Below are 14,841 nucleotides of genomic sequence, written 5' to 3' on the forward strand. Positions count from 1 at the left end.
TGGTGCTTTGAATGTGCTTACTGATTTGAGGGAATGAGATTTCACTGGCTGCTCTGAGCCCTACAGAAATCGTCTTTTAGCCTGGCAAGTGACTGAATTCTTTTCCTCTCTGTCATATAAAAGCTTTGGATATAAATTGGGTGTCATACACTGGGTGTGTAATGTGCTTACCAAGTGCCAAGTTCTGTGTCTATTCACTTCTCAAAGCAAGCTGGTAAAATAAGATTTATTATTCCTATTTCACTGCTAAGGAAGTGGACTGAGAAAGATTAAGCAACCCACCAAACTCATTCTAAATCTTTCTTTTTCTCCAGATCATATAAGAATGCCCAATGTAAATTCATAAAACCAATCTCCAGGTTCCTGGCCTCTCTCCTTTCCCCACTCTCTGGCCACAGAACCCCAGTTTGGTACTACCCCAAGCCAAACATCCTCATTAATAACCCGCATTTCAGATGGGTATCACCCTGTACCTTCTCTTGCATATCAAAAGCAAAGTCCGAAAGCCAAGTAGAATACAAATGAACGAGACAACCTTCTAGTTATCATGTGGAAGTTTTTATAATATATTTTTCTAAGGTTGTAATTATGAAACATTTCAAGCATGAAGACAACCTCTTGAACATACCTCCACCACTACCACCACTATCTGGAAAATAATATGTATGTTTCCTGTGCATGTTTTTGTGATTTCTAATATATACATACGTACACACATACACACATATATGCAACACACACATATAAAAACACAAGCGCAATGTTTATATATGCATAGCAGTATATCATATTTATGGTTTAAATTTTACGTAAATTGTATCACACTGTATTTAGGTCTCCTGTTGCAACTTTGGAAACCCTGATGGCATTAGTGGGTAAGTGCTACGGCTGCTAACCAAAGAGTTGGCAGTTCGAATCTGCCAGGTGCTCCTTGGAAAATCTGTGGGGCAGTTCTACCCCGTCCTATAGGGCCGCTACCAGTCGGAATCGACTCGATGGCACTAGGTTTGGTTTTTTGTGGTTGCAACTTTCTTTTGCTGTTTCCACACATTAGGTTTTTGAGATTTTACTTTTATTGTATATAATCATTCATTTCTACTTTGGTAAGATAATAGTGATAACTAACATTTATTAAGTGTCTTTTGTGTGCCAAGCACTATTTAAGCAACTAATGTGTGTTTTCTCATTTAATCCTCACAACGCTATGCTGGAGCCATCATTACTGCATTTTCCAGGTGGGAGAAGCTGGGGATTGAGACAGCTAAGTGACTCCTTAGAGGTCACATAGCTAAACAATTGGCTTGTCAGCAGCCTCGCTCCAGAGCCCAAGGTCTTAACCCAGAGATCACACTTTATCAACAGTTTATCTACTCACTATATAGAGACACTTGGATATTTAGGTAGAATTTCAGAGGGAGAAGAAGACATCTACTATCTCCTCCCTTGCTCCACACAAACCTAATGGACAGTGTTCCTCTTAAATAAAAAGATTAAAAACAAAAAAACCTGTTGCCATCGAGTCGATTCTGACTCACAGTGATCCTATAACACAGAGAAGAACTGCCCCGTAGGGTTCCAAGGAGCAGCTGGTGGATTCAAACTGCCGATCATTGGTTAGCAGCTGAATGAGAAGATAGGGGCAACTAAAGCTATAAAACAACAGTGGAAGGCTGACAGACATAGTTAGCTCTCAGATGTGTTTCGGTGGCTTTTTTTTTTTTTTGGAATCATGAGCAAGACAGGGCCTGGGTTCAGGAAACAGAGCAGTTATGAAGGCAAATGGAGTCCCTGCTCTCGTGAAGCCCACATCTAGTAATGGAGTTTGTAGGAGATCAGGGTTGCACAAAGAGGGGCTGTGTAGGCTGGGGTACCTGCCTCAGAGGAGGGTAAATGGAGGGAGAAGAAGTAGAGTTATATAGACGGATTACCATTCCACCCTCATCTCCACTATCTCAGGGCTTTTACTGGGCTGTGAGCTAGCTCGATGAGGCTAGGGCTATGTCATGGATTGAATTATGTCCCCCCAAAATATGTGTATCAATTTGTCTAGGCTATGATTCCCAGCATTTTGTGATTGTCCACCATTTTTTCATCCGATGTGGTTTTTCTGTGTGCTGTAAATCCTGCCTCTATGATGTTAATGAGGGGGTGTAGGAGGCAGTTAGGTTAATGAGGCAAGACTCAATCTATAAGATTGTATTGTGTCTCAAACCCATTTCTTTTGGGATATAAAAGAAAGAAACAAACGGGGGGGGGCTGATACCATCAAGAAAGCAGTGCCCACAGCAGAGGGTGTCCTTTGGACCCACAGTTCCTGAACAGAGAAGCTCCTAGTCCAGAGGAATATTGATGAGAAGGACCTTCTTCAAGATTCAATAGAGCAAGCATTCCTCTGGGGCTGATACCCGGAATTTGGACTTTTAGCCTACTTTACTATAAGGAAATAAATATATCTTTTTTAAAGCCATCCACTTGAGGCATTTCTGTTATACCAGCACCAGATAACTAATATAGGCTATATGAGCTCTTCTGTGTCACTTCAGTGACACGCATCCTTGCCAGACATACAGGGGCCACAGATAAATGCCACTAAGTTTTCATAGTGCCTTAGCACTTTTTGGTTGCAGGTGACAGAAATTCAGTTTGTAAGAAGTTCAAGGCCAAAGGGAAATTTATGAACTCATGAAATCAAGGAAAAGTTGAACAACCTGAACAGCTGGAAGGACCAAAACACAGCTGAGCCTTGGAAAAATTTGGAACCTGCATCCAAAGCCTCATATCTGTTCCTCTTTACAGTTTTCACTATTGGCCCCCACAGAAATGAGAGCTTTCTCCCAAGTGGGGTTAATCATAGAACTCACTTCCTTGAGTGGTTGTGAGAATTAAAAGCGTTCGTACATACAAAGCACTTAGCATAGTGCTTCTTGTACACAGTAAGTGCTCTCTAGATGCTCCCTATTATTGTTGTTATAATAATAGAAATAATAATAGTAATTAAAATCATGATAATTGACCAATTCTGGTATTTACATATTCATTTGTTTATATTTATTTATTATCTAGACTCTAGACTCTAACTGCTCATCACAAAAGAACTTTTGTCAGTGATATTCAAGGCTGTAGTCTCAGGGCCTAGAACAGTGCCTGACGCAGAGTAAGTACTCAGCTTCAGAAATTAGAGCAAGGCTATCTTACCTCTCTTGGTCCCAATTCTGAAAATTCCAGAGAAGGCCTTTGATTGGCCCAGCCTGGGTCAGGTGTCCACCCTTAGATCATAATAACCATTATGAGACATCCCTTATGTCAGGTGTAAAATTATTATATATGGTTTTGGAAGAAAAAGAGGAGTATTGAGGAATGTGAACAAATTTCCAAGCACTAAAAAATGAGGATAATGCTAGTGTGTTCGGAAAATCATTGAATTGAATTAAATTATAATTCATTAGTGTGTAATGATATGCCACCTGACTATTTTGTCAACCGAGGTCCCACAAGGAAACTTCAGTGCATCAGGCCACCTACATTTTCTAGCTCTCTGCGCTTGTTGTAGCACAGTGCACATGGCACTGGCATGCTTGGTTGTCAACCACCTCTCCCACTGGCTTGTGATGACTTTAAGGGATGGCTGCGTAACTTGTTTGTTTGTTTTTTCATCTTTCCTTATCCCTCCCTCTTGCTTTCCCTCCTCCCTTCCTGCCTTTCTTTCTTCTTTTCTTCCCTCAGGTTTAAAGGACTCGGTTACTATGCTTCAATTCAATGCGTACTCTCTGTATTATCAATTCAAGGCCCCTCCCCTGTTGTCTTAATTCCTTTTTGTCCTACTTTCCCACTCTCATTTTCCTACCCTCACCATACAAGCAAATATCCTAATGGTTTGATGTCCATCCTTCTGTTTGTATGTTGTGCTGTTGTTGTTAGGTGCTGTGGAGTTGGTTCCAACTCATAGCACCCTATGTACAAGAGAACGAAACATTACCTGGCCCTGTACCATCTTCAAATCATTGCTATGTTTGAGCCAATTGTTGCAGCCACTGTGTTTGTACGTGCTCAGGTAAAATGTATATTCTTTTTGTGTTTACATAAATGGAGTTGTGCTTATAGATCTCATCCAGTTCTTCCTTTCTTTTTTCTGCAGCACTGTGGGTTTGTATTTGTAAGCCCTGTCACATTGTCATGGGCTCCTCCAGATCTTTGCTCCCAAAAGTGGGCATCAGTCATGTCTTTTATCCATCCCTAGTGATGGGCACCTAGATTGCCTCTGACCGTGCCCCTAACCACAGAAAACACTGCAGGACCACCTTCCCCTTTTCCTGTAGACCTTGGGAGAGTTTCCCTGGGAACAATAACCCGAAGTAGAATTGCCGAGTCATGTGATATGTGCATATGTTCATCTTTCCAAGTGCTGACAGATTGATCTTCAGAAAGATTGTCCTTTCAGGACTAGTGGGAGCTGGCCTCAATAAAAATATCTCTCCCACCCCCGTTAAGTGTGTGAAATTCCACCAATAGAAATCCCTTCTAATCCAAAAGTTTTTTAGGTCTTCAAGGGTACCTCTAACTGAATTCAAAGATGCTGATGTATGAAATATGGAACTTGTTTTTTCTTCTCTCCAGATTTTATGAAGATCAAATAAATAACTCATCAAAAAGGACCCAGCCCAAGTGCCTGGCACATTCATGGGCACTCAATATATTTTAATTTCTTTCCTTTCTTAGAATACAGGAACTTTCACTCCCCAATCCCTCAAAAAATTACTCATTAACAACAACACTTGGGCAGAAGGAGAAATGAGAGGCAGTAGGGATGGTTTACCTTCCAGAGCACCTGGCAGAGAAGAAGGAGCCTGGGTAGCAGAGTCATCTTCATTTTCATAATCATTCTCTGGGACGGAACAACCCTTCAAGAGCTCATCCTTAACACCATCTCACTCTGAGTAACTATGTGCATGAGAATACTCACGAAGGGCTTGTTTATTAAAACGCAGATTGCTGGGTCCCAACCCTGTGTTTCTGATTCTGGAGGTCTGGGTGGGGCCTGAAAATTTGCATTTCTCACAAGTTTCCAAGCTGCTGGTTCCGGAATACATTACACCTCCTTAGTCTCCTTCACATAGCTTAGAGATTCTGTTTAAGTTTCCTCCTGATTTTCCTTGGGAAGATCTCACTTTGCTGGAACAGACAGATGATTTCAGGCATCCAGAGTCAATCAGATGCAGACCTCGACAATATGAACAAGCCAGGAGACACCCTGAGGTTTCATGTGATATATTCTTTTAATAGGAAAACTTGGTAAATGGATTTCATTTTTAGATTATAGGCTGGATTGGCCAATTCACCTCACTTACCTCTGCTGAGTCTATAATTTCTTTTTTATGTGTATTTTCCTGCAGGAATGTTTTATGACCAGACAGCTCACTGTTTGAGGACTCACAGGTGTCAAAGTGTCTGGCCTTCCATCTGACACAGCTATTTTGGGCTGCACACTGGGGATTTTTGGCCCTCTTTGTGTCATCCCCACAGCAGGTCAGAGCTGGTAGAACATCAGTTCCAGCCTCTTCAGCTTATGCAATCCAGGTCTCTTGCCCAAGCCATTAAGAGAGACTCCACATGGCAGTATAAAAAGCCCAAGGCTGAAGTGTGGAGGGGACCTGGGCTTGAATTCAACCTCTGTCACTCGCCATTAACCTGACCACCAGACCCAGGGCATCTGCAGTCTCTGCAAAACTCATTTTCTCCTTTCGTAGAATGGGCATCAAGATACCTGCCTTACCTCTCACAGGACTGATGAGAAGCTGAAGGAAGATGATTGTGTGGGAAAGTACTTTATAACATGCCCACCAGTGGGAGGTTCAATGGGGCCATGAACCTCGATCTCCTAATTTCTAGCTTATTAGGACTCCCTGGGCACCACTCTCTTCTCCCTTCACACAGAGAAGCTCTGCCTCCCATTCTTTAACAGATTAGAATTCTGAGTAAGAATTGAACTGGAAAGGGCTCTACAACCAAACTGAGAAAGAGGGACAGAGTAAGAAAGAGAGAGACTGACAACTCTTACATTGTATGATGCCATAAAAGATATTTGAGAGAAAATTCTTTAAGCCACACTAAGCTGGTTTTTTTTTGTTTTCTGGAAGCTGGGGGTGTAACCAGAGTGTGGTCAAATGATAAACTTATAACACCAAATTTTAGCTCTCTGGAACACCAGTGACAACCAATGCCCTCCTGGAGTTAAGGTAGGAAAGGAGAACACAAGATGCTAAGTCAGTACCCAACCTGCTGGTTTCAAACCTGGGAGTCCTGGCTGGTGCTGCCCCTGCTTTCTAGGACCAGGCCATCCACAGGCCCCAAGTAGCCCCTCTGCCATGCAGGGCAGTTCTTAGGTGCTCTTTTTATCACTTCCTGTCCCAGTTATTTCTCGGCTGGAATCTCGGGGCCCTTCAGACAACCCTTCTGCCGGCCCTCAGCATCTGTCTTTCTCATTTCTTTTTTCCTTCTCACCTCTTGACAGGAATTCCTTCTGGGAAACAAAAACACTCTATTCCCAGTATCTGTTACTCTGGCAGAGGCAGGCTTGAAATATTAATTTGAGTCATGGTAAAATAAATCAAGTTTATTTATTATACACCTGAGTTTGGAGACTAAGATACAAATTTCGTATATTCTTAAATCTGCACCTGTCACTTCTTTTGCTCTCATGGTATAACTACAGTCCTGAGGATATGCTTAAAATATGCATCCTCTCCCTGCATCTCCCATGCATGAATGCTGAGCTGGATTCATTGTGGTATATTTTACCACCAATTGAGGCTAATAAATAAAACTTGTCATTTTCACTCCATAACCCAAAATTACTGAAATATGTCCTTGTCAAAATAATCTGTGTTGAACAAGCACTGGTAAAAATGGTTATTTTTTCCCCCTTTAATCAAGAAGAATTTCACTTCCTGGAGCATCAAATAGCAGCAATACAATCAGAACCAACTCAGAGAAGCACTTATTCAATGCGGCTCCTTGTGCTGCTCTCAAAGTCTCACTTCTGGAGCCTAATTATCTCTGTGGTCAGGTCAGAATTTTTATTTTTGACTAAAGTCTTATGAGATCCAGGGCTTAAGGAGGAACAACAAGAGATAACCTCAAGAAGTCACAGATCGAAACACAGGTTAGAGTGAGTTTCTAGTGAACCCACCTGATGATATTTGAGAGTAAGCGTTATGATGTCATGTTGCCAATGCATCATATTCATTTTAACTGAAAATCTGAAATACATGTAACTCTAAGACCCACTGCCGTTGAGTCGATTCCAACTCATAGCGACCCTATAGGACAGAGAAGAACTGCCCGGTAGAGTTTCCAAGAAGCACCTGGTAGATTCGACCTTTTGGTTAGCAGCAGTAGTACTTAACCACTATGCCACCAGGGCATAGTTTTGTTTAATTGGACATTGAAAACAGAGCCAGTGTCAGAGTTAAGAAAGTTATATCATGGATAATATGATTTTAATGGAAAGTGGGAACAGTATTACAAGTTAAAAGTCTACATCTGTGCACATGCTCTGTAGATAAATATGTAAATATTATGTTTCTTGTCCTGATTCCATATTTCCATATACCTAGGTCTGTATAGGGTGACAGTGGTGGTTCAGTGGTAGAATTCTTACCTTCTATGTGGGAGGCCTGGGTTCAATTCCTGGCCAATGTACCTTATATGCAGCCACCATCCAGCTGAGTGGAGGCTTGCATGTTGCTATGATGCTGAACAGGTTTCAGTGGAACTTCCAGACTAATACAGACAAGGTAGAAAGGTCTGGTGATCTACTTCTGAAAATCAGCCAATGAAAACCCCTTGGATCGCAATGGTCCAATTTACAACCGACCATGAGGATGGTACAGGACCTGGAAGTATTCCTTATGTTGTGCTCGGGGTCTCGTTGAGTCAGAGGCCGACGCGGTGGCAGCTAACAACAACAACAGACGTGTATAAAAGGGGATATGGAGGACTGTCTTTTTCTGACTTTCTCTCTTTCCCTTTTACCACTACCAAAAAAAAAAAAAAGATCCTGGGACACGGATTTTGGTGTCTATCATATTTATCCACCAACTCCTATCTTCATTGGCTAAGGTTTGCTCCTCAGGTATTCTCTTCCTGGAGCTTCCTATCTTCCCTACCTGTGCGCTTTGTATACTCCAGCAACCAAGAAAAGCCCTCAGGCAGGAAGACTCGGGAAGTCCCACTGAGCAAGCCAAGGAGATACAGCAGGGGCACAAGTGATCTTGTCTGAGCCCAAGGTGGATCCAGTGGATCTGCCTTCACATAAAAAGGTTTGGAAATGGTGGCCATGAAAATTCAACTAAAATTTGGAAGAAAGAGAATGGTACAGGCAGAATGAACCTTCCTTTAACACAAGAGAAAGTTTGAGTCCTGAAGACCAAGCTACTGTGACTGAAGATTCAGTCAATAATCTCAGTGCCTACTTCAGAAATGACCTGTTTATCTTGGGTAAAAGAAGCATAAAGGCCATGGGAGGCATTTGAGAATCTGATTTCATTAAGCTATGTGGAAAAAAACTTCCCACACCTGCTCCCATATTCCCAGAGATGCTAGTAACTGGAGTGATAAAGGATTAGAAACCAGGTTACATCCCACTGCTTCTGACTCATAGTGACCCTATGTACAACAGAATGAAATGCTGCCTGGTCCTGCACCACCCTCATGATCACTGTTATACTTGAGCCCGTTATTGCAGCTACTGTGTCAATCCACCTCATTGAAGTTTTCCTATTTTTCACTGATTCTCTTCTTTACCAGCATGATGTCCCTCTCCAGGGACTGGTCCCTCCTGATAACAAGTCCAAAGTATGTGAGATGAAGTCCACATGTCATATACATATACATACATATACATACATATACAGATACATGTATACACAAATACATATGTATGTATAAAAAAATACTTATATACATATATATACAAATACATACATATACACATACATATATACGGACCATATATATATACATACACACACAATTACATATACATATTTAAGTATATGGAGCACTGGTTGCACAGTAGTTTGGAGAGTGGCTGCTAACCAGAACGCTGGCAGTTCCAATCCACCAGCCACTCACTGGAAACCCGATGGGCAGCTCTACTCTGTCCTATAAGGTCACTATGAGTCAGAATTGACTCAATGGCAATGGGTTATACACACACACACACACACACACTTGACTGGCTTTCCTCCTCTAGAGAACTTAGCCCAACACTTTTGGTACCAAGAGTGGTTATAGAGGAATAAAATCATAAGGATGAGTTTTCTGAATTGGTTTCCAAGTCTGGCTATTCTTAAAGGCGCTGTTGACTCTGCCTCCAGTAGTGAAGAGGGCACTGCTATCCATGGCATGAGGTGGTAATCGAAATACACAAAATATTACCACTGATGAATCAAATATTTGTGAGAAACAAGGCTCTGAGTGATTGCATATTTGATAGTTTTCTACAATTTTGCCAGAATGAGGAGAATAAGGAGACTGATCTTTCACTAGACAAAATGGTGAAAGAAAGAGATGGGGTCAGGGCTTCAGTGTCACAGTTTAAGTGCCACGTAAAGGACCTGAAAGTTGCCACTGGTGCCCTGAAAGGAAGCCTTCTTTCTTGTAGTAATAGCACTGATATTGCTATTCCAGCCTTGAATGATGTCTGAAGTTAAAGTGAGGACATTGATTGGGAAGAAATGAGATCGTGAAACTCGGAATAGGGACACATGAGCAAATAAGGAAGCTGGAGACACGGGGCCCATAAAGTCTATTGAATCAGTTCTGCCAACAAAAATAGCCTTCTTATTCCCATTGAAGAGATTACTCCATCTTTGTCTGCTAAACCACCTTCCTCCATAAAACCATTATCTCTTCCGCCCTCATCAAATGAGATTAACCCAGCTGTTCCGGAAGAGTCTTTCTCTGAGCCATTGTCTGGGACAGTGCCTGCGGCATTGCCTTGGCATTGCCTGAGGCAGACACCTTATAAGACATGTCCCTGGGACCTACCACTATCACCACCCATTTTTGCTTCTAGACCTATAACTAGACTTAAGTCCCAGCAAGCCCTAAGAGGTGAAACACAAAGTGTGACCCAGGAGGAAGTATGCTACACTCCAAAAGAACTGGTTGATTTTTCTAACAGAAAACTGGGGAATATATGTGGGAATAGCTATTAAGGTTGTGAGATAATGGTGAAAGGTACATAAAATTAGATCAGCCTGAGCTTGTTAATATTGGCCCACTAAGCACAGATTCTTCATTCAATGTTTCGGCTTGAGAGGTTATCGAAGAATCTAATACTTTATTTGGTTGGTTCACTGAAGCATAGATTAAGTGGTGCCCAACACTAAATCAAATTGAAATGATGAAACTTCCTTGGTATAATGAAGAAAAAGGAATCCAAAGGCTCAGGGAATTTGGCATATTATAGTGGATTGATCAGGTTGAACCCAGACCCATCTATGAAGTGCCCAGAGGATACACCTTTTACTGAAATGGTGATGAACAAATTTATGAAGGAAACCCTAGCATCCTTGAAGACTGCTTTCATCACTATTTTATGTACATCAGATTTGACAGTGGGAACTGCCCTAATTTTTTTTTAACTATCACGGGGCTGACTGGACCCTGCGGTGGTAGGGGTCAAGTGGTGGCACTTAGCAGACAAAGACAAGGTGGGTGTGGTTACCATAATGGTCAGCAGAGTCAAAGCATTAATCAGAATAGTCTGACTCATATGGACTTACGGTGTTGGCTACTTAGTCATGGTGTTCCTAGGAGTGAAATAGATGGTAAATCTACTATTTACTTGATCTGTATAAGCAGAAGAATTCTAGGTCAGGTGAATGTCAGTCTAACTTGAATTGCCAGACTAGAGTCACGATCCCTCAATCAATTCCCAGACTTGAGCAGTTTACAGACCCAGACCCTCATGGATGAAAGGGAGACCAAGTCCCCTTGAGGAAGGACCCTACTACACTTCCAAAAATTTACACTGTTAATTTTTCTCCAAGCCTTCCCCAAAGTGATCTATGGCCTTTTATGACAGTGACTGTTCATTAAAGAAAAGAGAATAATCAGGCTTTTTGTGGATTACTAGACAATGGCTCTGAGCTTACATTAATTCCAGGAGACCCAAAATGTCACTGTGGCCCACCAGTCAGAGCAGTGGCATATGGAAATCCAGTTATTAATGGAGCCTTAACTCAGGTCCATCTCACCATGGGTCACTATGTCCCCAAACCCATCAAGTAGTGATTTCTCCAGTTCCAGAATGCATAATTGAGTTAGACATACTCAGTAACTGGCAGAATCCCCACATTGGATCTCCCCCATGTGGATAAGGGCTATTATGATATAAAAAGCCAAGTGGAAGCCATTATAACTGCCTTTACCTAGGAAAATAGTAAACCAAAAACAATACTGAACTGGAAGGATTTCAGAGATTAGTGCCACATCCATAACTTGAAGGATGCTGGGATGATGATTTCCGCCACATCTTTATGCCTTCACTCAACTCACCTATTTGGCTTGTACAAAAAAAAAAAAAAACGGATGGATCTTGGAGAACGACAGTGGATTATAGAAAACTTAACCAGGTGGTTACTCTAATTGCAGCTGCAGTTCCAGACGTGGTTTCATTGCTTGCGTAAATTAATACATCTCCTGGTAACTGGTATGCAGCTAATGCAGCTATTGATCTGGCCAAGGCATTTTTCTCAATTCCAGTTTCAAAGGAACACCAGAAGCAGTTTGCCTTCAGCTGGCAAAGCATTGCCTTCAATGTCCAACCTCAGGGATATATCAACTCTCCTTTTTTTTTTTTCCAACCCTATGTCATAAATTAGTCCACAGGGAATGTGATCGCTTTTCTCTTCCATAAGACATCAATCTGGTCCATTACATTGATAATGTTATGTTGATTGGACTTCGTAAGGAAAAAGTATTAATGACTCTAGACTTATTGATAAGACATTTTTGTGCTATAACGAAACCAAACCTGTTGCCATCAAGTCGATTCTGACTCATAGCTACCCTATAGGTCAGAGTAGAACTTCCCCAAAGGGGAAGATTAGATTAGATTAGAACTGCCAACCTTTTGGTTAGCAGCTGTAGTGCTTAACCACTACACCACCAGGGTTTCCATTTGTGTGCTAGAGGATGGGAAATTAATCCAACAAAAATTCAGGCATTTTCCACCTCTGTGAAATTTTTAGGGGTCCTGTAGTGTGGGGATTGTTAAAATAATCCTTCTAAATTGAAAGATAAATTTGTTAATCTGGCCCATGGTACAACTAAAAATAGGTACAGTGCCTGGTGGGCCTCTGGGTTTTGGAGGCAACATAGCCTTCTTTTGGGTGTGTTACTCCAGCTTATTTGTCAAGTAACTCAAAAAGCTGCTAGTTTTGAGTGGAGCCCAGAACAAGAGATGGCTCTGCAACAGGTTCAGGCTGCCACACAAGCCATTATACCACTTGGACAATATGATCTGGCTGATTTAATGGCGCTTGAAGTGTCAGTAACAGATAGAGATGCTTTTTGGACTCTTTGGCAGGCCCCTATTTGTGAATAACAACACAGACCCTTAGGATTATGGAACAAAGCTCTGCCATCCTCTGAGAATAACTATTTTTGTTTTCAGAAACATCTTTTGGCTTGTTACTAGGCCTTAGTAGAGACAGAACACTTAACCACAGGCCATGAAGTCACTATGCAGCCTCAGCTGCCCATAATGAACTGGGTGTACTCTGACTCACATAGTCATAAAGTTGAGTGAGCACAGAAGCTCTTCATAAATGAGAGCTGTATAAATGAGATTAGGCTCGAGCAGAACCTGAAGGCACAAGTAAGTTACATGAGGAATTGACCCAACTGCCCATGGGTCTCACTCCTGTCACATTACCTTTCTTCTCCCAGTCTGCTCCTATGACCTCATGGGGAGTTCCTTCCAATCAGTTGACTGAGGAAGGGAAAACACGTGCCTGGTTTACAGATAGTTCTGTGAAATATTCAGGCACTACTCGAATGTGGATAGCTGCAACACTACAGTCCCTTCCTGGGACTTCCCTGAAGGACAGTGATGAACGGAAATCCTCCTAGTGGGCAGAACTTTGAGTAGTACACCTGGTTGTTCGTTTTGCTGGGAAGGAGAGATGGCCAGATGCATGACTGTATACTGATTCATGGACTGTGGCCAATGGTTTGGTTGAACAGTCAGGGACTTGGAAGGAACATGTTTGGAAAACTGGAGACGAGGTATGGGGAAGAGGCATGTAGGTAGGCCTCTATAAATGGACGAAAGAAGTGAAGGTACTTGTGTCTCATGAATGCTAACTCAAGGGTGACCTCTGCAGAGGAGGATTTTAACAATCAAGTGGATAAGATGACATCTCTGTGGATACCAGTCATTCTCTTTTCCTAGCCACTCCTGTCATTGCCCGATGAGCTCATGAACAAAGTGGCCATAGTGGCATGGATGGAGACTATGCATTGCCTCAGCAACACAGGCTTCCACTCTCTGAGGCCAACTTGGCTACAGCCATTGATGAGTGCACAGTCTGCCAGCAGTAGAGATCCACAATGAGTCCCTGACACAGCACAACTTCCAGGGGCCAAAAACCAGCAACCTGTTGCCAGGTTGATTACATTGGACCACTTTCATCATGAAAAAGGCAGTGTTTTGTTCTTACTGGAATAGACACTTACTCTTGACATGGATTTGCCTTCCCTGAACACAACGCTTCTGTCAAAGCTACCATCCATGGAGTTGCAAAATGCCTTATCCACTGTCATGGTATGCCACACAGCATCACCTCAGATCAAGGGGCTCACTTCACAGCAAACGAAGTGCTGCAATGGGCCCACTCTCATGGAATTCACTGGTCCCACCACGTTCCCCACCAACCTGAAGCAGCTTGCTTAATAGAACGATGAATCGGCCTTCTAAAGACACAATTACAGCCCCAGCTAGGTGGCAATACCTTGCAGGGTTGGGGCAGCGTTCTCTAGGAAGCTGTATGGGGTCTAAACCAGTGTCCAATATGTGGTGCTGTTTCTCCCATAGCCAGAATTCATGGGTCTGGGAATCAAGGGGTGGAAACGGGAGTGACACCACTCAGTATTACCCATAGTGACCTACTCACAAAATTTTTGCTTCCTACCCCCTAACCCTATTCTCTGTGTGTCTAGGTCTTAGTTTCAAAGAGAAGAACGCTCCCACCTGGAGATGCAACACTGATGTCATTGAACTGGAAGTTAAGAACGTCACCCAGCTGCTTTTGGCTCCTCATGCCCCTGGGCCAACAGGCAAAGAAGGGAATTGTCATCTTGGCTGGTGTGATTGATCCTGATTACCAAGGGGAAATTTCATTGGTATTACATAATGGAGGTAAAGAAGAGTATGTCTGGAATACAGGAGATCTCTTAAGACACCTCTTGGTGTTACCATGTCGTGTGATTAATGGAAAACTACAGCAACCCAGTTCTTACATGGCCACCAATGGCCCAGAACCTTCGGAAATGAAGGTTTAAGTCACCCCACCAGGCAAAGAACCACAATCAGCTAAGGTGCTTGCTGTGGACAAAGAGAATACAGAATGGATGGTAGAGGAAGGTATTTCTAAATACCAGTTATTATGAACACATAATCAGATGCAGAAATAAGCACTGTAATTGTTTTTAGTATTTCTTCCTTGTTTTGCTGTACATGAGTCATGGATTGAAGTGTCCCCCCAAAATATCTGTCAACTTGGCTAGGTCATGATTCCCAGTATTGTATGATTGTCTACCATTTTGTCA

This window comes from Loxodonta africana, chromosome 24, assembly GCF_030014295.1.
Source record: "Loxodonta africana isolate mLoxAfr1 chromosome 24, mLoxAfr1.hap2, whole genome shotgun sequence".
NCBI classification, from domain to species: Eukaryota; Metazoa; Chordata; class Mammalia; order Proboscidea; family Elephantidae; genus Loxodonta; species Loxodonta africana.